This window comes from Leopardus geoffroyi, chromosome C1 (genome assembly GCF_018350155.1).
Source record: "Leopardus geoffroyi isolate Oge1 chromosome C1, O.geoffroyi_Oge1_pat1.0, whole genome shotgun sequence".
In the NCBI taxonomy this organism is placed as follows: domain Eukaryota; kingdom Metazoa; phylum Chordata; class Mammalia; order Carnivora; family Felidae; genus Leopardus; species Leopardus geoffroyi.
The window spans coordinates 95,892,546-95,919,937 of NC_059328.1; the positions used below are offsets into that span (position 1 = coordinate 95,892,546).

Below are 27,392 nucleotides of genomic sequence, written 5' to 3' on the forward strand. Positions count from 1 at the left end.
AGCAACTTTATAGGCATGCAAAATACAGCTTTCCTTTTCATAACTGAAAGAATTTGGTAATTTCCAGCCACCACAGACTACCTGTCTGCTTCTTATTCATTCCCTTGTGGTAGCTGAGATTCTGAAATACAGAAAGAGACAGAGCTAACCCAGAAAGGTGGTGGCAGTGCTAGTCTGGAGCCCAGGTCAAGGACAGTCCAAACCTGCGGCACCCCCACCCCCACGCAATACTGCAACCCAAGTAGGGCTGAGAAGTCTGGTCTCGGAGCACTGGACAGGATTCCCCACACCTGGGAAAATGAAATGATCTCCTTGACATCACAGAGACGTTGGGAAAGCCATGGAGGTGGTGATGGCAACGACCCCTTATATCCTGGAAGGCAGGGGCCCTCATTTGTGCTCTGGCTATGTCACCAACCAACTGCAGAACTTGGGCGTGACCTCTCCTCCCTGCCTTATCCTAGACATGAAGGAAGGAATTGATGACTCCTAAAACCTCCCCAACTCTGTGATTCTGGACTGGCCCCAATCCCCGGAGCTGGGTGGTCTCTGGAGGTCTTTGGCAGGCCTGCCACCCCTGAATTGCAGGGGTGGGGAGAAGCTGAGCATCAGGGTATCTGACTAGCCTGCTCCTAGAGAGACATCCCCACACTTGGCTGGGGTCTGGTGCCAATAGCCGAGTGCTAAGGACAGTAACCCATGGACTCCTCCCAATCAGGAGCCAGGCAGTCTCTCCAGCAGCAAATGGAACATTCCAGCAGCAAGAATTGCCATTGTTTTCCCTTGGGCTCAGGGTTTAGGCTCAGGGGCCAGTCAGGTGGATTGAAGTGCCATCCTCATCTGGCAGCTGGCTTTCCCCCAGAGATGAATAGCCTCCCCTTCTTCCTACTTTTTAAAGCTTGAAGCTCCCTCCCCCAAAATTGAGAGAAACATTCACCAAATGCCAAATCCAAGTCAACCTGGAGCTCTGGCGGAGTTTGAGCGGTGGCTCAGACAGGCCGAGTAAGTGGGGTGGCGGGAGGGGAGGGTGTGGTCCCAGGAATTGAGAGGGGCAGGAGCACAGAGCCCTCAGCCCAAGGTAGACAGCAGGATCCTGGAGTAGATCCTAGAGGATGTATTCTTGGACAGCCTAAGATCTGAAGCCAAGAGAATTCGGGAAGCATCAGAAGCATCATGACGCACAGAGCTGAGAGTCTGGGCAGGGAAATGAGGCTTGGGCAAGAAGACCTTTTAGCAGAGATCACAGTGCTGCACGGAAAACACTGTCACAGGAGCTAGAACTGAATGGGCCCTCTGCCACCTGTCACCCACCTTCGGGCCTCAGTTCATCCTCTGAGAGTGAGCTGGTCAGGAGAATCCTCAGGAAGCCTAGCCACGCGCAGCAAGGTCAATAGCACTTCCCAGCCCACGGGCCCCGAGGCCGTTGTTCTTTGCTGCTATGGGGAAAACCTCTGCTAACTTTCCCTTCCTGGGCCCAAGTTTCCTGCACTGCCAAAGAAAGGGACCAGACTAGGTGGTTCCCAAAGCCCCTTCCAGCTCTGACATTTTGGGATTCCGTGATAATAAATAAATAAATACATACATACATACATAAGAAAGAAAGAAAGAAAGAAAGAAAGAAAGAAAGAAAGAAAGAAAGAAAAGAAAAGAAAAGAAAAGAAAAGAAAAGAAAAGAAAAGAAAAGAAAAGAAAAGAAAAGACTGAGAGAGACGATGAAGGTGAGAGAGAGAAGCTTTAAAAAGAAGAAAAAAGAAGAGCCAGGCCAGCACGGGACGGGAGGATTGGCAACCTATTATGGCAGCTGAGCTTTGGAGAGTGGGCTAGAACCTTCAGAGCTGGAGCCCTGGGTTTCGTTAAGCAGAATTAACTTGTCAAGGCCTAGAACTTCTCTGTACATTTTCAGCCCAGTCACCAGAGGCCAATGGTCAACTGGGGCCCTCGGCCTTTAAACCTAGAGATTGTTCTGAAGGCGCCTGGCAGACCCAGACCCCTACTCTGGAGAGCTCAGACTCAAAAGAACAGAGGACACTCGCTCCTCTAATTATATTTTCCACACAAGGGAAACCTGAGAGGTTCCTGGGCCTGTGGCTACCGCCAAAGTCTGCCGCTCAAGCAGAAGTGGGGCAGGGCCAGCCCGGCCAGGAGGATTAATGACAGTGATTGAATATTTTATAAGTGGAATATTGTGTATTTTCCAAAACCAAATGGAATGTCATTTTTTTTTTTTCCAAGAGAGATGGGGAATGTCACTGTCCTCGTTTCCCATTCAGACCACATACTCCATGGCAAGCAAGATGAATGGGACTGGGAGCTTCCTGGGGAGAAGGGGAGAGGCAGAAAGGGAAAAAGATCCTCCTTCACTTTGTCCTCTCCCTGCCAGTCTGACCTCACACTGCTGCCTCCCTCACCCCCTAGTTCTTGAACCCACTATCCTCCGGACCATGCAGCAGTCAATAGCTGACTGGGGATATGTCCCCTTCCTAACCCCACTGTGGTCAATGTACCACACAGAGATCAAACCACAAGATCACCTAATCCATCCCGTTGTTTCCAAGAAACAGAGTATCAGACATGACAACTTTGCTCCCAGATCTCCTTTTGTGACCTTAGACCAAGGTCTCATATTCTTAAGGAATGCTTTCCTTTCATCTAACTGAAGTCCATCTTGCTGCAGATGAAGGGGTGTCCTCTCAATGTTGACTCCCCTGGAGAATGAACTCTCACTGGCCTCCCTCCTTGGGGTGGAAAGCCCTGCCTGTTCCTGATGTGAAAGTCTTTGGGACTGAAGTGCTTCAGAAACCCTGGATCTAGCATTGCCTCCTAACTCATCCTCTTTAAATGCGTTATTGGCCTGTGCGAATGGAACTATTTAGTTAGCGCCGGAATCGTGAGAGGCCCCGTCCTTTCTCAATACCCCATTACATGCTCCAAGGCCACCCACATGCTCTGCTACTTTGCATTTGCCCTGCAATCTTTCATGCCAGTTGACTTTTCATCTCCAAATCCCTTTTCACATTAAACACAAACCCACACACTCTGTCCCATTTTCCTTTGAAATAAATCATAAGCCCATGCCAGAAACGACTCAGGGTGTTCTCTGGAATTTGTAAACAGCATTAAAGTCTTGTGGGAAATGTCACAGAGTGTTGGTCTGAATTTATTAAGTAATTTCTCAGCTTAAAATATATCTTTCCAGCCTGCTGTCTGACAACATTTACCTCTAATGGAATTTTATCCACTCTTGATCACTAAGCACACTCCCATCACAGAGCGCAGATTCCCAAGCTCCCCCTGTTCGGTTCTCCAGCTGGGTAGACTTCAGGCATGCTTGCCATGCACCCGCTTCTCAGAAGGCAAGCACCAGGACTCTGGCTGTTCTATAGTGTTGAAGGCACAAGTAGGCCCTCACAGTGCACACACAGGGTTGTAGTTGAGCTTACACCCATATTCATAACAGCCACTTCCGGGTAACAGAAGTGTCAGATCAGAGAATGGCTTGAGGGAGGAAATTTCGTCTCCCCAGATCTCCATCAACCTTCAGGCTACCCCAGACAGACCATGTGATGTGAAGCCAGGACTTAACGTACAAAATAACTTCAAGACCAGTCCCCTAGCCTACCTACTCCTCTTCCACCAACTGACATCTATCAGCCCCGGCTTTGTAGACAGTTTGGCACTGTCCTTGGGGTTTTGAACCCTGGTTTCCATCAATCAAATTACATGTCCGTAAGGGGCAGCTGTTATGTACAAAGTTAAAGTGAAGTGAAGACATGATGAGGCCACCAGCTTGTGTCCTTCCTAGATGGGCCCCAGGCACTGTTGTCCTCCAGCGGTGACAGCAGGACTTCTTGGTCCCTGGACCCAAACTGACCAGACAGGGAGTGTTTCAGCAACATCAGCCCAGCATCCCTTGGGGCCTGGATAGGACGTGGCACTCTAAGCCCAGCATCCAGAGTGCTAACTCCTGGAGTGTCACAACCTGAATGTCAGCTCCTCTCTCCCTTGCCTGACACAGAACGTCGTATAACGAACTGGTCAAAAATCAGACAGAGTTGGAAGCCCCGTTCTGCTGTTTACCAGCAGTGTGACCTTAGACATGTCACCTGCTGTGATTTTATTATCTGGCTGGCCAGTGTCCCCTCAGCTTCTCTTTTCTGATCAGACATATAAGTCCCTCAGTCTCTGTAAACTGTCTAATGACTGGTGGCAGAGAGAAGATCCATAGATGGCTGTTCATGCTGAGGCGTGACCAACACCTGCTCCCAAATGGGGCTCTTCTTGTATACCCTGCTCTGGGGACCCAAGGACATTTTCAGCTCTCAAGAGGTTTGCATTTCTGGAGCTGAAGGTGACAGCTGCTCACCACACCCACCCCCCATCCCTGCCTTCTTGTCAAGAGTCTCCAAGGAGGGCGTCTCTGTATGGTGAGTGAGGGACAGGACAAAGGGAGCTGAAGGTCTTAGGAGATGCTGAAGCTCTGTCTCCGAGGCTACCAGCTTTCCTGAGGGGCCATTAACAAATAAAGTTGTAATATATTTAAAGGGTGCAACACAATGATTTGATATGTATACATTGTGAAATGATCTCTACCATCAAGTTAATTAACACATCCACCACCTCACATAGTTCCTTTTTTTCTCTTATCCTCGGGAGAATGCTGAAGATGTACTGACAGCAAATTTCAAGTACACAGCACAATATTATTAACCGTAGACACCGTGCTGTGTCTTAGATCCTCTGGGCTTATCCACCTTCTAACTGGAAGTTTACACACTTTAGACAACCTGTACCTGTTTCCCCCACCTCCCAGCCCCCCCACAACCCCCACACCGCTCTCTGTTTCTAGGAATTTGACTTTTTAAATTGAAACTAGTTTCAAAGGCCAGTCTCAGAACAGAAAGTACTAGGAAGGAATGAGAAATCTGAGACAAAATATCAACCGATTAAAACTCACCGGGCCAGGTTAAGAAGCCAAGTATAGAATCTAAATTTTGAAGGGCACCTGATGGCTCAGTTGGTTGGGTGTCTGACTTTGGCTCAGGTCATGATCTCATGGTTCATGAGTTCTAGCCCCATGTCAGGCTCTGTGTTGATCGCCCAGAACCTGGAGCCTGCTTTGGATTCTGTGTCTCCCCCTTTCTCTGCCCCTCCCTACTCATGCTCTGTTTCTGTCTCTCAAAAATGAATAAATGTTAAAAAAAATTTTTAAAGAATCTGAATTTTGAAATTTTCTATTAGAAATCTTGTCCTGCTCTGGAACTTAGGCTCTATTTGAGTACATCCCTTCTCTAGTCTAAGTACATGACTACAAAGGAAATGGGATGGCAGGTGCATATACTAGAAAAAAAGTTTTATTTGGGGTTCCTCTTTATCTGGACTCAGGACAGTACCCAAATTCCTGTTTGACAACGTCGTCATAAACATGTTACAATCAATTACACGACTTTGCTTCACATCACATTTTAATTTGGGAAGACGTGGGAGACATCCTTGTTTCTTGAGGAGATTTTCAAATTGGTCTAAACTCACTGCAAATACATTGACAAACTCAGAGTGGGTTAGTTATGTGTATTCTAAACTCATCCTCTTTTTTTTTTTTTTTTTCCATTTCTGAGGATGGCTTTCTAATCTTGTCTCCAACATCTAAAGGATATTTTAAGTCAATTGGGAGGCGGAATAAGCCATACAGTATTGGTTTACTTTATACTTTGGATTTTTAAATAAGTGTAAGGAATTATGAGACTATTTAAAATGTTTAATTCTGCCTCTTATGCCCTGATTAAAGCAGTTGTGCGAGAGGTTAGTCAAGACAGGCGCTCAGACAGCAGGTGGAAGGCAGGACAGAGTCCTGAAAACCCAGAGTGAGAAAGCCTGGCCCAGGGACTGTAAAACCCAAATTAATGAGCAAAGCTACATAAACAACAAAGAGCTGGAGACAGGTAGGAAGGTCAAAAGCAAACAGGCCAGAGATGAAGATAAACCTAGGATTAATTACAAATGAATTAAACCTACCAGCTCAAATTAAACAGCCAATTTTGCATTTGACATTTACGAGTATTCTTGTTAGTTACAATTTTTATTGGTACGTGTGTGTCTGTGTCTATGTTCTCAGAATGTGTTTCATTTGTATTTTTTTCAATGTTCATTTGGAAACTTCTTTTTCTTAAAAAAAAAAAAAAAAAAAAAAGGACGTTTTAAAAAAATTCTTGTGGCACTTCCTGTCTCTAGAGCTGGTTTTGCAAGCCCTGGGGGGGTGGGGGGGGGGAGGGGAAATTGTTCTTCCATCCTGGTCTGCATCAGAATCCCTGGGAGACCCTGAGGCAACACGGCTGGGCATCTGCACTTTCTAGAGCTATTCGGTGAGTCTCAGGATCACTAAAACTTGGGAATCGTCTCCCCCACACAACGGCTCCCTCCATGCCTGTAAGGGATGTGAGTAACCACTACTTAGTGCTTTACCTCTCTCACTTCTCTCCTTCGTTCATACTTGGGAGCCCATTAAAATAGAAGGAAAGTTATATGATTGGTAAGAACCCCTCGAAATAGTTTTCCTACCTTCAAGTTACAGATCATCTGGAGAACCTAGTAACAAGAAAGAGCATATCCACGGAAATGTCATCACTAACACTGGGTAACCCTGGATGGGAGCGAAGGCGGGGGGGGGGGGGGGGGGGGGGGCGGGGAGGGGGGGGCGGGCGTCGTATTTTGGCATACAGCTGGGAGGTCAGACTTGTGAGGGCTTGATGGCCAGGAGAGGCTCCATAATGAAAATGAGTCTTGAAGGGAGTGCTAAAGGATGGAACTTGGAGACATGTTGCAGGGTAAGGGAAGGCTACAACGTGGGGGTGCTAGGCAATTATCAGGTTTCCTCTCTCTGCAGTAGTTAAGATGTTAATTACAAGTTGCCTTTGGCCCCGACAGGCACTATCTAGTTAAAGCTCAAAGAGGAGGAATTTTTTTTTTTTTACAAGAGTCCATAAAATTGAGTACCAACTTAATTTTTATTCATTGTGAATCAATGCAGAAACCAGAATAGACCTAACACATTGTTGCGGAGTGTGTTTTGGAATCAAGACACATTCTTGGCTGGAGTTGGAAAGGTGATAAAGCTAAAGAAAAAGCCACAGGTCTCCAATCCCACTTTGGTTACAGTTCTGCCCCCCTCCCCCCTCCCCCAATCTCCCGCCAGGACCGTCTCCAGGAATAGGAAGTCAGCAAAACCCAGCATGATGGATGTAGGGTTAATCACATTTCTGGGTTCAATAGAGGGTATATACAGTCCCACCCCTAAACCTGGGTAACTGGGCTTCTGCCATTGGCCAGTTTAGAGACCCCTGATGCCCTCTCCTCCTCCTGGGGATGCCCCGCCCCCACAGAGTAAAGCCTAGGACACATGCCCACCAGTAGTCTTTGACCTCCCTTTCAGACAACACTCTGGGTATCTATTCTCCGTTGCTGACCCAAAGCCATTTTATGCACACGATGATGACACATATGCAACTCTAGAATGCCAATTCTGAGATGAACCATGGGGGGCTTGATGGATAAGACAGAGGGAAGTAAAAAAGGAGGAAGAGAAAGGAAATTTCTTAGAAAGGAAATCTAGAACAATGGATGAGGAAGCATAGAGAACACATTGAAATGGGCAACCAGGAAAACAATTGAAGGAAATAGCTCTGTGGGAGAGAGTCTAAGAAAAAAGGGAATGATGAGGGAGATAGGGACTAGGGGACAGGGCCTTGGTGGAATTTAACAGAGACCACAGACACAGGAGAAAATGTTCAAGAGGACCTAAATGGACTCTAGAAGGGCAGATAGCCTGCTTATAAATAAGGACCTGGTATCCAGAAGAAGGACCCAGTGACTCAAGGATCGAAGTTGGCCACGGGGCATAAAGTCCATCTTGCACGTTAAACATGGTCAAGCTACATTTAATGACTCAGCCGAGTGTTTGCGGTTTACCTATTTCTTTTTATTTTTTTTATTTTTTAATGTTTATTTTTGAGAGAGATAGAGAAAGTACAAGTGGGGAAGGGACAGAGAGAGAGGGAGACACAGAATCTGAAGCAGGCTCCAGGCTCCAAGATGTCAGTACAGAGCCCAGTGTGGGCTTGAACCCACAAACCGTGAGATCAGACCTGAGCCGAAGTCAGACACTTAACCTACTGAGCCACCCAGGTGCCCCTGGTTTACCTATTTCTATCTGCATACACCTAGAAATCTGGAACTCCTCTCACTGGAAGGAAAGAGAGTTTGTGCAAAGACCAGCTGGTTGGACAGGACTGTGCATTTGAACCATGAGGGAGCCACGGTGGAGAACGGGGCCACAATCCCAAAGTTAAAATCTAAAAATGAAAACAACTCAACATCTCTGGAGGAGCCAAGATGGGGGAAGCATGGAAGTTTTTGGTTTTTTTTTTTTTGCATCTCACATCCATGAAATACAACCAGACCAACACTAAACCATCCTGCACACCTAGAAAACTGATTTGAGGATTAACACAACAATCTGCACAACCTGAACCACAGAACTCAGCAGGTATGCGGCGCAGAGAAAGCACCCTCCCCCAAAAGCAGCTGGAGAGAAAGTGGAAAAGTGGAAACAGCTGCAGGGACTGAACTAAAAAGGGAGAAAGGAGAGGGTTTAAATTCCATTAAGACTCTACAAATGGGGAGCGCAGAGTCTGAAACTCCGCAGTTCGATACCTGGAGGTGCTCTAGTAGGAAGGGCGAATCCACAGGAGCAGAGTGGGGTCCAGGAAGTTCTTGGGCCACACGAGGAGAATCGGTTCCCCTGATGGAAGGACATTCCATAGAGGCTGTGTGGCCCCCGGTCCCAGCAGACCCCAGAGAACAGCCACATTCGCTGGTGCTGGAACAAGGTCGTTAAGGGGGAAGCCTGGTGCCAGATGTGTATTGTGATTTTCCATAATCCCTGAAATGCTGCTGCCACACAATTGTGTGAACTTTTTCTGGGGCGGGCTGGCGCCCGGCCGCAGTCCCTGGGCACCAGCAGCAGCACAGTCCCTCGAACATCTCCGAGTGAGGCCAGCACCCGGCCATTGCTGGGTGAGACCCTCCCGTAGAGGACCTGAGCAGGTCAAAGCCGCGGTACCTCAGAAGCGAGGGGTCGGGAAACACAGCTGCATCTGCGATAAAACTCAAGAGGGAGGCGCCGCCTGGCAACCTGACGGCTTGGTCACGGACAGTGTAAAAGCAGGAGTGGACGGAAGCCAGAGACAAAGGACAGGTGCGTGATTGCTGCTCGGGGAGAGCAGAGTACAAATACTGGGTAGTTATGCGACACCATTTTCACCCCTACTGCGCATGCGCATACACACCTACAAGCTCCACAACATTCCACCCCAGTAAGCTAAGCAGCGCCATCTAGTGGGGAATGGAGCCATTACACTAAGCCCCGCCCAAATAGGCCAAACTGGCCTCTCAGTAACACCACAAATCTCTCCGCCTTAGTGTACAGGTTATAAAGTGCTTCATAGTTTGACCTCCAGGGGAAACCAATGTAATTTCAATCGTATTTCAGTCTGTTTGCTGGTGCGTGTATTCAATTTTCTTTTTTTCTTTCCCCTTTTTTGTTTCTTTTCTTTTTCTTGAATACAGAAAGAGAAAAAATCTATTTTTATTTTCAATTTTTATCAAAATATTATTCTTTACTTTTTCTACTATATATTTTACTTTTTTGCAAGATTTTAAAATTCAATTTTATTTCCATCATTTCATTTTATTCTATTTCATTGTATTCATTTTCTCAAATTTTCAAACATTTTCCTTTTTTCCCCTTTTTCTCTAATCTATCAAGCTCTTTTCAATAACCAGAGCAAAACACACCTAGAATCTGCATCATTTATTTGGTTTGTGTGTGTGTGTGTGTGTGTTGTTTGTATTTTTTTTTTTAATTTTTTATGTTTTATTTATTCTTGAGAGAGAGAAAGAGAGTATGAGCAGGGGAGGAGCAGAGCAAGAGAGGGACACAGAGTCCAAAGCAGGCTTCAGGCTTCAAAATGATGAAATGGAGGAATTCATCCCCCAAAAAGCGAAGGAAGAAACGACAGCCAGGGACTTAACCAACACAGAAACAATCAAGATGTCTGAACCAGAATTTAGAATCACGATAATAAGAATACTAGCTGGGGTCAAAAATAGGTTAGAATCCCTCTCTGCGGAGATAAAAGAAGTAAAAACTAGTCAGGATGAAATAAAAAATGCTATAACTGAGCTGTAATCTCAAATGCATACCATGGCAGCAAGGATGGATCAGGCAGAACTGCAAATCAGCAATATAGAGGACAAACTTATGGAGCATAATGAAGCAAAAACAAAGAGGGAGACTAAAGCAAAAGAGCAGAGAATTAGAAGAGCAAAAGAATTAGAGAAATCAGTGACTCACTAAAAAGGAACAACATCAGAATCATAGGGGTCCCAGAAGAGGAAGAGAGAGAAAAAGGGATAGAAGGGTTGTGTGAGCAAATCATAGCAGAAAACTTTCCAAACCTGGGGAAAGACACAGACATCAAAATCCAGGAAGCACAAAGGACTCCCATTAGATTCAACAAAAAACCGACCATCAACAAGGCATATCATAGTCAAATTCACAAAATAATCAGGCAAGGAAAGAATCATGAAAGCAGCAAGGGAAAAAAAGTCCTTAACCTACAAGGGAAGATACATCAGGTTTGCAGCGACCTATCTACAGAAACTTGGCAGGCCAGAAAGGAGTGGCAGGATATATTCAATGTACTGAATCAGAAAAATATACAGCCAAGAATTCTTTATCCAGCAAGGCTGTCATTCAAAATAGAAGGAGAGATTCAAAGTTTCCCAGACAAACAAAAATTAAAGGAGTTCATGACCACTAACAAGCCTTGCAAGAAATTTTAAGGGGGACTCTCTGAGGGGAGAAAAGACAGGAAAAAAAAGCAACAAAGACTAGAAAGGACCAGAGAACACCACCAGAAACTCCAACTCTACAAGAAACATAATGGCAATAAACTCGTATCTTTCAGTACTCATTCTAAATGTCAATGGACTAAATGCTCCAATCAAAAGACATAGGGTAACAGAATGGGTAAGAAAACAAGATCCATCTATATGCTGTTTACAAGAGACCCACTTGAGACCTAAAGACACCTTCAGATTTAAAGTAAGGGGATGGAGAACCATCTATCATGCTAATGGTCAACAAAAGAAAGCCGGAGTAGCCATACTTACATCAGAAAATCTAGACTTCAAAATAAAGACTGTAACAAGAGATGAAAAAGGGCATTATATCATACTTAAGGGGTCTATCCACCAAGAAGACCTAACAATTGTAAACACTTATGCTCCAAATGTGGCAGCACCCAAATATATAAGTCAATTAATCACAAACATAAAGAAACTCATTGATAATAATACCATAAAAATAGCGGACTTCAACACCCCAATTACAACAATGGACAGATCAACTAAACAGAAAATCAACAAGGAAACAATGGCTTTGAATGACACACTGGGCCAGATGGACTTAACAGATATCTTCAGAACATTTCATCCTAAAGCAGCGGAATACACATTCTTCTCCAGTGCACATGGAACATTCTCCAGAATAGATCACATACTGGGACACAAATCAGGCCTCAACAAGTACAAAAAGATAGAGATCATACCGTACATATTTTCAGACCACAACACTATGAAACTCGAAATCAACCACCAGAAAAAATTTGGAAAGATAGCAATTACTTGGAGACTAAAGAACATCCTTCTAAAGAATGGATGTGCTAACCAAGAAGTTAAAGAGGAAATTAAAAAGTACATGGAAGCTAGTGAAAATGATAACACCACAGCCCCAAACCTCTGGGACACAGCAAAGGTGGTGATAAGAGGGAAGTATATTGCAATTCAGGCCTTCCTAAAGAAGGAAGAAAGGTCTCAGATACACAACCTAACCTTACACCTTAAAGATGTGGAAAAAGAACAGCAAATAAAACCCAAAACCAGCAGAAGACAGGAAATAATAAAGATTAGAGCAGAAATCAATGCTTAAAAAAAACAGTAGAACAGATCGATGAAACCAGAAGCTGGTTCTTTGACAGAATTAACAAAATTTATAAACCACTAGCCAGTTTGGTCAAAAAGAAACAGGAAAGGACCCAAATAAATAAAATCAAGAATGAAAGAGGAGAGGTCACAACCAACACAGCAGAAATACAAACAATAAGAGAATATTATGAGCAATTATGTGATAATAAAATGGGTAATCTGGAAGAAATGGACAAATTCCTAGAAACATAGAAACTACCAAAACTGAAACAGGAATGAAGAGAAAATTTGAACAGACCCATCACCAGTAAAGAAATCGAATTAGTAATAAAAAATCTGCCAAAAAACAAGAGTCCAGGGCCAGATGGCTTTCCAGGGTAATTCTACCAAACATTTAAGGAAGAGTTAACACCTATTGTCTTGAAGCTGTTCCAAAAAATACAAATGGAAGGAAAACTTCCAAACTCTTTCTATGAAGCTAGCATTACCTTGATTCAAAACCAGACAGAGACCCCACTAAAAAGAACTATAGACCAATTTCCATGATGAATGCAAAAATTTCCATGATAGATGCAAAAATCCTCAACTAGGTATTAGCCAACCATATCCAACAATACATTAAAAAAATTATTCACCACGACCAAGTGGGATTTATACCTGGGATGCAGGGTTGGTTCAATATCTGCAAAACAATCAATGTGATACATCACATCAATAAAAGAAAGGACAAGAACCACATGATCCCCTCAATAGATGCAGAGAAAGCATTTGACAAAATACAGCATTCTTTCTTGATAAAAACTCTTAAGAAAGTAGGGATAGAAGGATCATACCTCAAGATCATAAAAGCCATGTATGAAAGACCCAACACTAACACCATCCTCAATGAGGAAAAACTGAGAGATTTCCCTCCAGGGACAAGAAATGGATGTCCACTCTCACCACTGTTATTCAACATAGTATTGGAAGTCTTAGCCTCAGCAATCAGACAGCACAAAGAAATAAAAGGCATCCAAATCGGCCAGGAGGAGGTCAAACTTTCACTCTTTGCTGATGACATGATACTCTATATGGAAAACCCAAAAGATTCCACCAAAAAACTGCTAGAACTGATCCATGAATTCAGCAAAGTGGCAGGATATAAAATCAATGCACAGAAATTGGTTGCATTCCTATACACCAACAATGAAGCAACAGAAAGAGAAATCAAGGAATCGATCCCATTTAAAATTGCACCAAAATCTGGGGCGCCTGGGTGGCGCAGTCGGTTAAGCGTCCGACTTCAGCCAGGTCACGATCTCGCGGTCCGGGAGTTCGAGCCCCGCGTCAGGCTCTGGGCTGATGGCTCAGAGCCTGGAGCCTGTTTCCGATTCTGTGTCTCCCTCTCTCTCTGCCCCTCCCCTGTTCATGCTCTGTCTCTCTCTGTCCCAAAAATAAATAAACATTGAAAAAAAAAAATTAAAAAATAAAATTGCACCAAAATCCATAAAATACCTAGGAATAAATCTAACTAAAGAGGTGAAAAATCTATACACTGAAAACTATAGAAAGCTTATGAAAGAAATTGAAGAAGACACAAAATAATGGAAAAATATTCCATGCACCTGGATAGGAAGAACAAATATTGTTAAAATGTCAGTACTACCCAAAGCAATCTACATATTCAATGCAATCCCTAAAAATAACACCATCATTCTTCACAGAACTAGAACAAAAAATCTTAAAATTTTTATGGAACCCAAATAGCCAAAGCAATCTTGAAAATGAAAACCAAAGTAGTTGGCATCACAATCCCAGAGTTCAAGCTGTATTACAAAACTGTAATCATCAGGGCGCCTGGGTGGCTCAGTCGGTTAAGCGGCCGACTTCGGCTCAGGTCATGATCTCGCAGTCCGTGAGTTCAAGCCCCGCGTCAGGCTCTGTGCCGACAGCTCAGAGCCTGGAACCTGTTTCAGATTCTGTGTCTCCCTCTCTCTGACCCTCCCCCGTTCATGCTCTGTCTCTCTCTGTCTCAAAAATAAATAAACGTTAAAAAAAAAACTGTAATCATCAAGACAGCATGGTACTGGCATAAGAACAGGTGCTCAGATCAGTGGAACAGAATAGAGAACCCAGAAATGGACCCACAAACGTATGGCCAACTAACCTTTGACAAAGCAGGAAAGAATATCCAATGGAATAAAGACAGTTTCTTCAGCAAGTGGTGCTGGGAAAACTGGACAGTGACATGCAGAAAAATGAACCTGGGCCACTTTCCTACACCATACACAAAAATCAACTCAAAATGGATGAAAGACCTAAATGTAAGACAGGAAGCCATCAAAATCTTCCAGGAGAAAGCAGGCAAAAACCTCTTTGACCTTGGCTGCAGCAACTTCTTACTCAACATGTCTCTGGAGGCAAGGGAAACAAAAGCAAAAAATGAACTACTGGGGCCTCATCAAAATAAAAAGCTTCTGCACAATGAAGGAAACAATCAGCAAAACTAAAGGCAACCGACAGAATGGAAGAAGATATTTGCAAACGACATATCAGATAAAGGGTTCATATCCAAAATCTATAAAGAATTTCTCAAACTCAACACCCAAAAAACAAATGATCCAGTGAAGAAATGAGCAAAAGACATGAACAGACACTTCTCCAAAGAAGACACTTCTCCATCCAGATGGCCAACTGATGCATGAAAAAATGCTCAACATCACTCATCATCAAGGAAACACAAATCAAAACCACAATGAGATATCACCTCACACCTGTCAGAATGGCTAACACTAACAACTCAGGCAACAACAGATGTAGGTGAGGATCTTTTTTGCATTGTTGGTGGGAATGCAAACTGGTGAAGCCACTCTGGAAAATAGTATGGAGGTTCCTCAAAAAATTAAAAATAGAACTACCCTACAACCCAGCAATTGCACTACTAGGTATTTATCCAAGGGATACAGTTGTGCTGTTTCGAAGGGGCACATGCACCCCAATGTTTATAGAAGCACTATCGACAATAGCCAAAGTATGGAAGGAGCCCAAATGTCCATCCATCGACGGATGAATGGATAAAGAATATGTGGTGTATATATATATATATATATATATATATATATATATATATACACAATGGAGTATTACTCGGCAATCAAAAAGAATGAAATCTTGCCATTTGCAACAACATGGATGAAACTGGAGGATATTATGCTAAGCAAAATTAGTCAGTCAGAGAAAGACAAATATCATATGACTTCACTCATGTGGAATTTAAGATACAAAACAGATGAACATACGGGAAGGGAAGTAAAAATAATACAAAAACAGGGAAGGGGATAAAACAGAAGAGACTCTTAAATATAGAGAACAGAGGGTTGCTAGAGGGGTTGTGGGAGGGGGGATGGGCTAAATGGGAAGGGGCACCAAGGAATCTACTCCTGAAATCATTGTTGCACTATATGCTAACTAACTTGAATGTAAATTAAAAAATAAATTAAGCAACAATTTTAAAAAAATAATAAAAATAAAAATGAAAACAACTCTCTGGCTTCCTGCAGGTGGAGGTGATAGAAGTGGCCAAAGGGCACCATCAGTTGCTGCCAGACACCCTGTGCTTTTATGCATACTTTTATTTATCTACCTTACATGATGGTTGGGGGAAAGGAGTGGTTTCATTTTGTTTTAGAACTCCCCACCTTCACCTTGGGTTAACCAAAGACACCTCGGATATAATAAAACCAGCACTGGAATTCATAAAACTGTACATGTGGGATGCGATGTACCAAAGCTAGAGAGATGGATTAATATACAAATCACAGAAGATGTGAAAAGTGAGGAACAAAGAGAAATAGTTGAAGAGCGTCCTTGGAGAGAAGAAAATTTAGGTGGAAAAAAAGAAACAAAAGCAGTTGTTGTTTTTTTTTAATGGAAGGAAAAAAGGAAGGAAGGAAGGAAGGAAGGAAGGAAGGAAGGAAGGAAGGAAGGAAGGAGGAAGGGGGAAGGAAGGAAGGAAGAAGGAAGGAAGGAGGGAAGGAAGGGAGGAAGGAGGGAAGGAAGGAAGGAAGGAAAGGAAGAAGGAAGAGAGGGAGGAAGGAGGGAGGGAGGAAGGAAAGGGGAGAGAGAGAGAGGCAGGGAGGGAGGGAAATGAGTGGGTAGGTAAATAGGGAATAGAGCAAGGCAGAAGGAAAATAAATGTTCTCTGAGTAAAAATATCCTCATCCACATGAAAACAAGGGTATTTTCTGCATTTCATTCAACCTCTTTGTTGGTTGTTGTTTGGTTTTAAAAAGCAGCAGGGAATGTCAAACAGCTGTTTTTACAGCTTCTGTCACTTTGTCGAAGCCAGCCTATGCAGTCTGACGGCCAGGCACACCCAGACAGCAGCAGACAGCAGCGCGGGTGGCGGGTGGCGAGGCGCTCTGTGAGCAGATGGGCCGGGTCTGCAGGCAGCGTGGCAAGAGACGGTGCCTGGCCCCCGCTGCGCTCCTCAGAGCCGGGACCAGGACCCCTGGGAATGCTGCTGGAGAGAGATAAGCAAACACTGGAGGCAGTATTTCTCTTTCCTGATTGAAAAAAAAAAAAGCACCTAAGGATAATCTTCCCTCAGTGGAAACAGCACAAAAGCATAAAACCGCAAGTCAGGTAATATGGACTTAGGGCTCAACTCTACCATTTCTGAGCTATATGATCTCAGGCTGGTTCTATCACCTCGGAGAGTCTCAGTTTTCCCCATTGATAAAATGGGGATAATACTTCACAGGGTTCTCATGAGGATTAAATAAGGTAATCACATGGCATAAAGCCTAGAATATAGTAGGCAGTCAATGAGCATGTTAAAACCCCACATTTAGTTCAAAAGAAAGAGAGAGAGAAATAGAGACAGAGATGATACGGATACAGAAACAGATCAATAGAGACAAAGATGGTAAAGACACAGAGAGAGACCAGGGTCCAAGAAAGTCCTCCAAAGGAATGTTTGGTTTCTTTCTTTTTTTTTTTTTTTTTAATGCTTATTTATTTTTGAGAGAGAGACGGAGAGAGAGCACGAGCAGGGGAGAGGCAGAGAGAGGGGGGGACAGAGGGTCCGACGTGGGCTCTGCTCTGACAGCAGAGAGCGCGATGTGGGGCTCAAACTTATGAACCACGAGATTATGACCTGATCTAAGGTCAGATGCTTAACCGACTGAGCCATCCAGGTGCCCCAGGAATGTTTGGTTTCTGATAAATGTGGGAAGGGACTTCTCACACTCCCTCCTCTCCTCCCACTGTCTGCCAATATCAAGCCCATTTGGAAATCACAGATGTGGATTCTCCTGTCTACCTCCCCTCCCAAATAAACCCTCCAGCAGCATCAGTATTAACCCTGCCAAGCCGGATAGAGCTCTCCATCATGGCAGGGGACCCCCAGGATGGTGGCCTGCTCCCTCCTGAGAGTCGCTGTGCAACTTCATGGTGCGTCTGTTGGGGCACGAGTGGGCGGCAAGAGACAAAAGCACCAGATGATAAGGGAGGAGAACGGTGGGTCAAAGGTGAGGTCAAGGTGATAGTCAAAGGTCAGGAGTAGGGATCATCTAAGCAGCCCTTCACAGGGCTCCTACCAGCTAGTCAGCAGCCTTGTCTCCATCATTCTCATCCCGGAAGACAATGAGTGTCCCCTGGGGGCTTGGCAGGTTACCCAGTTCTGCCCCCTTCACTGACACTGTGTCCGGTGGGCTGAAAGCAGACACTTGGGCTGCTTCAGGGATGCCTTGGGAGCCTGCTCCCATCGCCACCTTCACTTGGGCCCATCCCTAACACTGACAGAGCCAAGAGCAAGAGAGTTCAATGTTATAAATCGAGCTAACAAACTGTGAGATAGAAAACATACTCTACCCTTGACAAATGCACCGTCATAAGCCTGGAAGGTTTCCATTTAAATTCTCAATCTCCTTGGAGCTCTGCTCTGGCACACAGAGCTGTGGGGAGAGATGACTTCTAGCCCCCAGCCTGATCCCCACCTCTTTCCACCCTGGGTTCTGTCTCACTCTTCAGGGACCCTGCACACACACATGCACTTCCAGCCCACATGTCTAAGCTCTGTCCACACCCCCCAGTGACACAGGCCATCTTTAAAGGGTGTGCTGGGATGGACGCCTACACAGACACTAGGACCAGCTTAGGGCCATTTGAGCAGGGAATTGCAAGTTCCTGGTTACCTGAATTATGGGGTAGAGAGGGGGTCACAGGCCTTGGATGGGCATATTCTCTTCGCCCCAAGGATTCCTTGCCCTTTGGGGAGGGTTATGGCTGGAAGAGGGCCAGAGTGGGACCCTCTGAAGTGCAGGGTCTAGAGCAGAGGCCCATCTTGCTCAAAGCGTCCTGTACCTTCATCAGCATCATGACGCATACCAAACAGCGGGCCCATTCCCCCCAAAGGCAATGTAGAGAACATCTCCCTTGGGTTTGCTCCCTGCCTGGGCTCTCACCGCAGCCTCCCAGCCACACTCCTGCCAGCTCCAGCCAGACTCTCTGAGTCCAAAGCTCCTTTGGGAAGAGGCTGCAGGGGCGGAGAAAGGGAGAGCCAGGCTGGAGACTGAGGCAGCTGGAGCAGAGCTAGGACTCCTGGGGCAGGTCCCATTGTTAAGCAGGCCCCCCACCAGATTTAATGGAGCGTTTCTGCTGTGCTTTTCACAGTGTTGTGGCTCTTAATAGGCTCCCCCAGCAAGCCGCCCTGGGCCCACGCTGTCTCTGAGCAGCTGCTGTGCTGAGCGAGGGAGCGGGCGGCTCTCGTTTGCAGACCACGTGCCTGTCGCCTTCTCAGGAAGCCATCACAGCACATCCTGGAACAGGCTCCCAAGGAGGCATCACAGTTTAGTGCAATTCGTCAACTTCACAGCTGCTGCTTGGGAGGGTGCGGGTCTGGGAAAGCAAGCACCAAGCCGCTCAGGGCTCAGGAATGGGGAGAATTCCCAGGCCCCAGCAAGAGTGGGCAAGGCTCTAGCAAGACTCAGACTTCACCTCCAGCCTGTCAAAGGCCAGGGGCTTCCCCAGAGGTGGTCGGCCTCGGCCCTCTCCTGGCCCCAATGACACTGGGAGCCTGGAAAGTTGGGGAGAGAGTGGATTTGGGGCTGCCTGCATCATCCACTGGGTGTACGATCTACGGCAAGTTACATCACACCTCTAAGCCTCTGTTTGTCTATCTGTAAAATGGAAGTGTAAGTGATTCTTACTCCCAGGCCTGATAGTCAACTCCGGCTGTGCCAGTTAGCAAAATATTGAAATACTTAGTAAAGAGGAGTAGTTCTCAAAGGGTGGTTTCTATACCAGCAGCATCAGCATTCCCTAGGCACTTGTTAGAATGCAGGTTCCTGGGCTCCACCGCAGACCTACTGAATCAGGAACTCCAGAGATGGGGCCTGGTAATCTGTTTTAACAAGCCTTCCAGGTGAGGGGCACCTGGGCGGCTCAGTCGGTTAAACGTCCGACTCTTGGTTTGACTCAGGTCATGATCTCATGATTCATGAGTTCCAGCCCCACATCTGGCTCTACGCTGTTGTGCAGAGCCTGCATGGGACTCTTTCTGTCTCTCTCTGCCCCTCTCCCACCCCTCTCTTCCTCTCTCTCTCTCTCTCTCTCTCTCTCTCTCTGAGAATAAATAAATAAACTTACCAAATAATAATAATAATAATAATAAGACTTCCAGGTGATTCTAAGGCAGACTAAAATTTGAGAGCCCCTGATCAAGCCTCCCCCACCTCTGTCCCAACTGTCTCCCCACCATGATCTTCGCCCCTTCCCAGGACTGCCCAGACCTCTGCCCAGTCCGGCAACCACAGGGTCAGCACTTAGCACACAGGGGCCTCCAGGCTCCTGTTCCAGCTTCTTCCATTCTGTTTGGGCAATGCCCATGTCATATTAGTTTTTGAATATTTTTCATAACGGCCCTACCAAAAGGTTGTTGTAAAGACTGGGTAAGCGATATCTGTACAGCACTTAGCAGAGCACCTGCCGTGTAGAAAGCACTCGACTGCCAGAAGACACCCTGATGTTATTCTGAGGACCCTCTGTTAGTCTTTGCAACCTTAGTACACAGCTCTGTCCTGAGCCAACTCCCTTTTCATGTCTTTCTTCTCTCCCTCTGCAGTGAAGAAGCAGCCCACTGCTGACTCCCAGGGGTCACCAGCGCTCCCCCTGGTCCCAACCCACCTGGGATCAGTACAGAACCTCTGCTTGCCAACCCATGTACCCCATTCCTAAGGAAAGTATGCAGCCTTGAAAAGCCTCTCCCCTAACTCCCGGCACCACTGATCTTTTCGCTGTCTCCATAGCTTTGCCTTTTCCAGAATGTCATATAGTTGGAATCATACAGTACGCAGCCTTTTCAGATTGGCTTCTTTCACTTAGTAATGTGCATTTCAGTTTCCTCCGTGTCCTCTCACAGCTCGATAGCTCATTTCTTTTCAGCGCTGAATAACATTCCTTTGTCTGGATGTGCCGCAGTTTTTGTGTCCATTCACCTACTGAAAGACATCTTGGCTGCGAGTTTTTGGCAATTGTTAATAGAGCTGCTATAAACATCCACGTGCAGGTTTTTGTACGGACATGAGTTTTCAATTTTGGGGGGCACAGACCAAGGAGCACGATTGCTGGATCGCATGGTAAGAGTATGTTTAGTTTTGTAAGTTCTTTCAAACTATCTTCTGAAGTGGCTGCAGCATTTTGCATTCCCACCAGCAATGAGTGAGAGGTCCCACTGCGCCCCACGCTCACCAGCACTTGGTGTTGTCAGTGTTCCTGAGCTGACCCTTCTACCAGGTGCGTAGTTGTATCTCATTGTGGTTTTAATTTGCATTTCCCTGATGACAGGAGATGTGGAGCATCTTTCATAAGCTTATTTGTTTCCTATGTCTTTTACCTGTTTCTTAATCAGGTTGTTCATTTTCTGATTGTTGAGTTTTAAGAGTTCTTTGTGTATTTTATTATTTTTTATTTTTTTTAACGTTTTATTTGTTTTTGAGACAGAGAAAGACAGAGCATGAGTGGGAGGAGGGGCAGAGAGAGAGGGAGACACAGAATCCAAAGCAGGCTCCAGGCTCTGAGCTGTCAGCACAGAGTCAAACGCGGGGCTTGAACTCACAAACTGTGAGATCATGACCTGAGCCGAAGTTGGACGCTTAACCAACTAAGCCACCCAGGCGCCCCTAGAGTTCTTTGTATATTTTAAATAGCAGTCCTTATCAAGTGTGTCTTTGGCAAATATTTTTCCACCAGTCTGTGGCTTGTTTTCTCATTCTCTTGATGTCAGTTTATGGCTTTTTGGTTCTGTTTTGTTTCAGTAACAAAGAGACAAAGCGTAAAATTAGTAAACATTTAGGGAAAGGTGTTACAAGATCTCTCAAATACCCCACAGTGAAAGTTCTCCTGAGGCCCAGGAATACAGGCCAGATGGCTCTAACATGTCCCGTGGCTCCTGTCCCTTATGTCCACTCATCTCCAATGACAAAGCTCTGTCCTTAGATAAGGAACTCCCCAGCCAATCTTCCCCAGAACAATTTTCTGCTTCAATAGACAGATAATCAGTGCTTCTTAACCCCTTTAAATGCCACTGACCTCGTTGAGAATCTGACCAAGGCTCCAGGCCTCTCCCCAGGAAAGTGCACAAACACAGAAGCACACACACAACATGCCAGCTCAGGGGTTCACAGACCTCTGAAGCCCACACAATGCTCAGTGACCTCATATTAAGAGGTTCTGCTGGCAAGGGAGAACAGAAAGACCTGAGATGTTAAGAATAGTCAAGATGTCAGGGCACCAAGGAGCAAAGTAAAGTCATTTTTGATTTCAAGCAAACCCCAAGCTCACAGTCCCAATCTTCAGAGCACCCTAGGCTCTTTCCTTGCCAGTGTCTCGCTCTTTGGAGATCTGGCAAAGAACTGAAGAAGTAATGGTGGCCATAGCTTGGAGAGGTCGTCTACCCCTGGTCTCACTGACCTCATGTAACTCTGACCCAAAGCAAATGAGCTGTCTACCCCCCTGCCACCTCTGGTGGCAGTCCTACTCTAGCTGCAGCGACACTGCCCCCCTGGTGGTGTCTCCCCTCCACCCCACAAGGCCTTCTAGCTGCTCAGCTGGTGGTCCAGCTGCATGGGGTCTTTGCGGCTTACGGAGGAGGAGGGCTGGGAGCAGGGTGAGGCCAGTGAGGCATTGAGGGTACAAAGTTTAAGAGACTACTCACTCTTAGGACCCTGAAGAGAAGTTCATACGAAGACATCTGGCCACCAGCCCTTCCTGTCTACGGAAACAGGTGGCTGTCAGGAGAATGGAAAGACTTAAGGCCCAGCTATAATGAGTTGGTTCGCTCCCTGGCATTTCACCAGCTTCAGGCCCACTTTTGGTGACCTTTGAGAGGGAGGGAGGGAGGGTCAGCTCCCCCAAGGAAGAGAGAGCAGGGACCCTTGTTAACAGACACTGGAGGGGCCCAGAACGGCAAGGAAAAGGTCTTTCTCTGAGCCCCTGCCTGGGACCAGTGAATGTGCAGTCTTATCTGCAGTGGAGAAATGGAGGGACCGTGCCTTTGTGGGAGCTAAGGGTGGGCACTAGGTTCTGCCCCTCACACAGGGGCGTCTTCCCTGGGAGAGTTTCTCCCAGCACCATTCACCCACATGCAGCCTCCATGAGCTCACCCAAACCCTTGTGAAGCATTCACACATATTTGTCTCTAGAAATAGATCACACTATGGGGCGCCTGGGTGGCGCAGTCGGTTGGGCGTCCGACTTCAGCCAGGTCGCGATCTCGCGGTCCGTGAGTTTGAGCCCCGCATCAGGCTCTGGGCTGATGGCTCAGAGCCTGGAGCCTGTTTCCGATTCTGTGTCTCCCTCTCTCTCTGCCCCTCCCCCGTTCATGCTCTGTCTCTCTCTGTCCCAAAAATAAATAAACGTTGAAAAAAAAATAAATAAATAAAGGAAGCCTAAGGCTTCCCCAGGCTGCCTGGGACTAGGAAATGCCAGCCTATTGCTGGGGAGGTGGGGGCACCCACCTCACCTTCTTCCCTCTGGCTGTAGTAGCTGAGGAGAGGAGTGAGGTGTTGAAGACAGTAACTGAGAATGGCAGGAGGTGGGGACCATCAACAGCTACTCTGAGGTGTGAAGCTGGTGAACTCCTGCAAGGTCAATAGGATGTGCAATTCGTCCTTAATCTCCTTTCAGAAGTGGGAGTCTTCACCCCCCGGATCCCCCCAGTCCAGGCAATCCAGAAGGCAGCAAGCCCTCAACACAGGGTGAGGCTCCCCCTTCCCACACCACACACCCGCTGGTGCTCCTCATCATCACCCCGTCACCCAGACTTCATCCCACCTGCCTGTCTCCACTACTGTGTCAGACCTGGAAAAGCAGAGACCACGGAAGGAGGTAGGAGATACATACACAGAGGACATGCTAGAAGTTGAAGGTTTTCCCTAGCCCTCACTACTCAGGGAAGATGGTTTCCAGGGTTAGGAGGATAAAGGCAATGAGCCTATAAAAGAGTTGTCCTAGAGAGAATGGTGAGACTATAAATGATGTGACATCTTCATAACAAGAATCACATGCCGTGCCACTGAAGGCTTCTGGAAAACAGGACAGAAGTCTGGAAAGTCAGCCATGTGGCTTCACAACACAACGCCACTCCCACCTCGCTCTGAGATACCACACAAGACGTTTTTCCTTCCTGGGCCTCAGGCTTATGGCGTAAATATGTATTGAGCATCTTCATTATGCCAGGCACTGGGATAAGTATTGGAGATCCAACGAATGACAGCATTTATTACATGCTTTTTATGTATGGGTGCTATTTTAAGCACTTTGCATATACTATCTCATTTAATTCTCATACTGAACTATGAGGTAGACACTGTTATTATCCTCAACTTACAGATGAGGACACTGAGGTACAGAGAAATTAAACAACTTGCTCATGGTCACTAGTGTAACTGAATTTGAACCCAGACAGTCTGATCCCAGACCATGCTCTTTTTTTTTTCTTTTAATCTGGATGGCTAGTTTTGTTTTGTTTTGTTTTGTTTACATCCAAATTAGCATATAGTGCAACAATGATTTCAGGAGTAGATTCCTTGTGCCCCTTACCCATTTAGCCCATCCCCCCTCCCACAACCCCTCCAGAAACCCTCAGTTTGTTCTCCATATTTATGAGTCTCTTATGTTTTGTCCCCTCCCTGTCCCCATATTATTTTTGTTTCCCTTCCCTTATGTTCATCTGTTTTTTCTCTTAAAGTCCTCATATGAGTGAAGTCATATGATATTTGTCTTTCTCTGACTGACTGATTTTGCTTAGCATAATACCCTCCAGTTCCATCCACGTAGTTGCAAATGGCAAGATTCCGTTCTTTTTGATTGCCGAGTAATACTCCATTGTGTGTGTGTGTGTGTGTGTGTGTGTGTGTGTGTGTATACCACATCCTCTTTATCCATTCATCCATTGATGGACATTTGGGCTCTTTCCATACTTTGGCTATTGTTGATAGTGCTGCTATAAACACGGGGGTGCATGTGTCCCTTCGAAGCAGCACACCCATATCCCTTGGATAAATGCCCAGTAGTGCCATTGCTGGGTCATAGGGTAGTTCTAGTTTTAGTTTTTTGAGGAACCTCCGTACTGTTTCCCAGAGTGGCTGCACCAGCTTGCCTTCCCACCAGACCATGCTCTTATAACTACTACTGTATACTCCCTCTCGAGATAAAACAGATACATCCCCTGCTTCATGAACCTCACAGTCTAATGTGAAATATGGCCCATGGGAAAATCTGGTCCACTGCCTGTTTTTAGAAATAAAGTTTTTTTGGAACACAACCACGTTCATTTGTTTGCCTGTTATGTCTGCTTTCACACTGCAATGGCACTCCAGGGGCAGAAATGAGTGGCTGTCTCACAAAACTTAAAATAGTTGCTATACAGTCCTTTACAGAAAAAGTCTGCCAACTCCTGGTCTAATGAAATAGAACTTTCTTGCCTTTCCTTGGGACATGAGAAGGACACACAGAGGTAATAGTAGGGAAAATACTTTGAGCTCTTCAGTCTAAGATACGACCAATGCACATTGGTATATCAGAGTATATCCAGCCTGTCATCCAGCTACTACTCCAGCTCCAGAACAATCAGCCAGAATGATGTGGGAGCAGTCTGCTCCCAGTTGTCCCACTGCCACTCGATGTCCTGGGCCCAGAGGATACAGGTGGGGCACCAGGTGGCAAGAGTCATAGCTAGTTACAGTTAGAAGATCCGCATAAAAGGAAGGAAGAGACACATTCTCCGGGGCCCAGACAACACAAGCAGCATGGGAGCAGTCTCCGCCTTCACCCAGAGGGGTTGCTTACTGATCCATCTAATCATTCTATATTTATTAAGCACCCACTATATACCAGGCCCCAGGATGGGTGCTGTGCTCATAGGGAGTCCCACTATGGATACGGGTCAGACAAAATCACACACTGGACAAGGATTAGACAAAAACCACCATACTGTCCCTTCTAATTCTAGGATGCTTTACTTCCATATTCTCCACTGCAAGGAAGGCCTCCATACTTGGGTCTTCAGTGGTGCACAGGAGAGAATCAAATCTGAAGAAAGCTACTCCGCTAATTTTCTTCCTTCCAGTTTTTTCTTAATTGTACCCCATTCTATTGCAGAGTAGCTTGCTCAGCTAATAGCAATAAATATGGAAATACATGCATACATATATATATATATATATATATATATATATATATATATATATATTATAAGCCCAAGTTTTTTTATTTAGCCTTGATTAAATGGCACCTAATGAATAAATCATTAAATAAAGAAGTTATTGATACAAGTGCTCTGTGGATGCAAACCCGGGGTTAGCATGGGCCTGTGCTTACATGAAAAAGGTTAGAAAATGTTTACATATCAGACACAAAATTTAGGTTAAATCCATACTTTTCTGTATCTTGTCACTAGAAAGTTGAGTTTCCATCTCAGTCTCTTTATGGAAAAAGACGAAGAGCGTTTTCTATAACATGGAATGGTTTGAGTCCTAAGGACAGTCGATGCATCATCACGAGCCCGTTAAAGTTTGCTGAAGGAGACAACATGTGTTGCAACGTTTGCTGTAGAAAATTGCTCACTTAAAGTCGCTAAGCCGTGTTTATCAAAGGAGGTTGACTTTCCTCGCCAGCCTCGCTATAATTAATCCACCGACTATGACCTCACTGGTCTTGTTATCATTCAGCCAGTGAAAAAGACTCGGCAGAGCCGCTCAAAATTAGGAACAGGACTAAAGGCATTACATTCTGCAAAAAGAAGAAAAAAAAGGAGGGGTGGTATTTTGAAAGTGAAATAAGCAAGTGGTTCTAACAGATTAACTTCAAAACAGCATGCAGAATCTGAATTTTCCACAACAGGTGAATTCTCGTGTAAGGAGGCTTAATGAGACTCTGCCTGAAGATTTTTTCCCTCTCTAATGCCAGCACATGAGCACCTCTTCAGGTCACCACCTGAGGCTCAGTCACTGCTCAGTCCTACTTCCCTCCGAGTCTGAAGCAAATAGAGAGAGTGCATCTTCTCCACCAGCCACTAGTCAGAGCCCCCCATGCCCCCTACCTTCCCTGCAGCTCAGCTTCATGGGAAGACGCTAGGAAGGCTGGCAGGGAGGCTGCTGCCTGGGGAGCTCAAGAGGACTCCAGCTGTGCTCCTGCCCCAGCCCAGAGCCTCCCCCAGCCAGAGACCTGCCACTGGAGAAGCAACTTGCTTTTTAATGCATCTTCTCCTCCCAATCAGGATCAAAGAAGAGATACTGTTGACGAGAGCTTTTGGGGTTAGACACAAACATTGACAGAATGACAGTTGGAAAAAGACAGATATGATGTCATGCTCGTGTCTCTCAGGGGAGCTGGCTAGATGGCCGCAGCAGGGCTGGCTGAAAACCATGCGGTAGTATCCATTCCGGCCTCCCAGGTCAGGCATATCCAGACTGGAAGGGGTGGCTGTTCTCCTCGACACACCCTGCACACGTCCCAAGAAGCAGGTTCTAGGTTCTAGTGGAACATATGGCTTGTGCAGCTCCTGGAGGAGACTCACAGTGGGGCTAGGTTTGGAATGATCAATTGCTCAACTGAAAATAGTTGAAACTGTTCTTAATTTCTGCGCTAAGCTAAACTAAGAACCAGACAGGTACCAAAGAAATATCGAATCCTCACAGACTCTCAGGCACTGAAGACATCCAGACACCACCCCCCCCAGGGCAGTCAACCACCCTCCCTCCCCACAGTGAGAATGGCCAACTCAAGACGAAAACCTCCAGGGAGGCAACGTCTACCTCATTCTCCTTGTCCTTCCCTTCCTTTCCATGTTTGGCCTTCTCAGCTTCTTC

General features: G+C 45.7%; 1 long non-coding RNA gene across 4 annotated transcripts in view; it reads right to left on the reverse strand.

Annotated features, from left to right (window-relative positions):
• LOC123598454 overlaps positions 1–27,392 on the reverse strand; it is a 110,929-nt gene that overhangs the window by 26,951 nt on the left and 56,586 nt on the right. The window contains exon 4 of one of the 4 annotated variants that reach the window (XR_006712611.1): positions 21,287–22,294. The exons of the other annotated variants lie outside the window; for them this stretch is intronic. This is a non-coding gene — a long non-coding RNA (uncharacterized LOC123598454). Of the gene's footprint in view, positions 1–21,286; positions 22,295–27,392 lie in introns of those variants that run through there. 4 annotated transcript variants of the gene reach the window in all.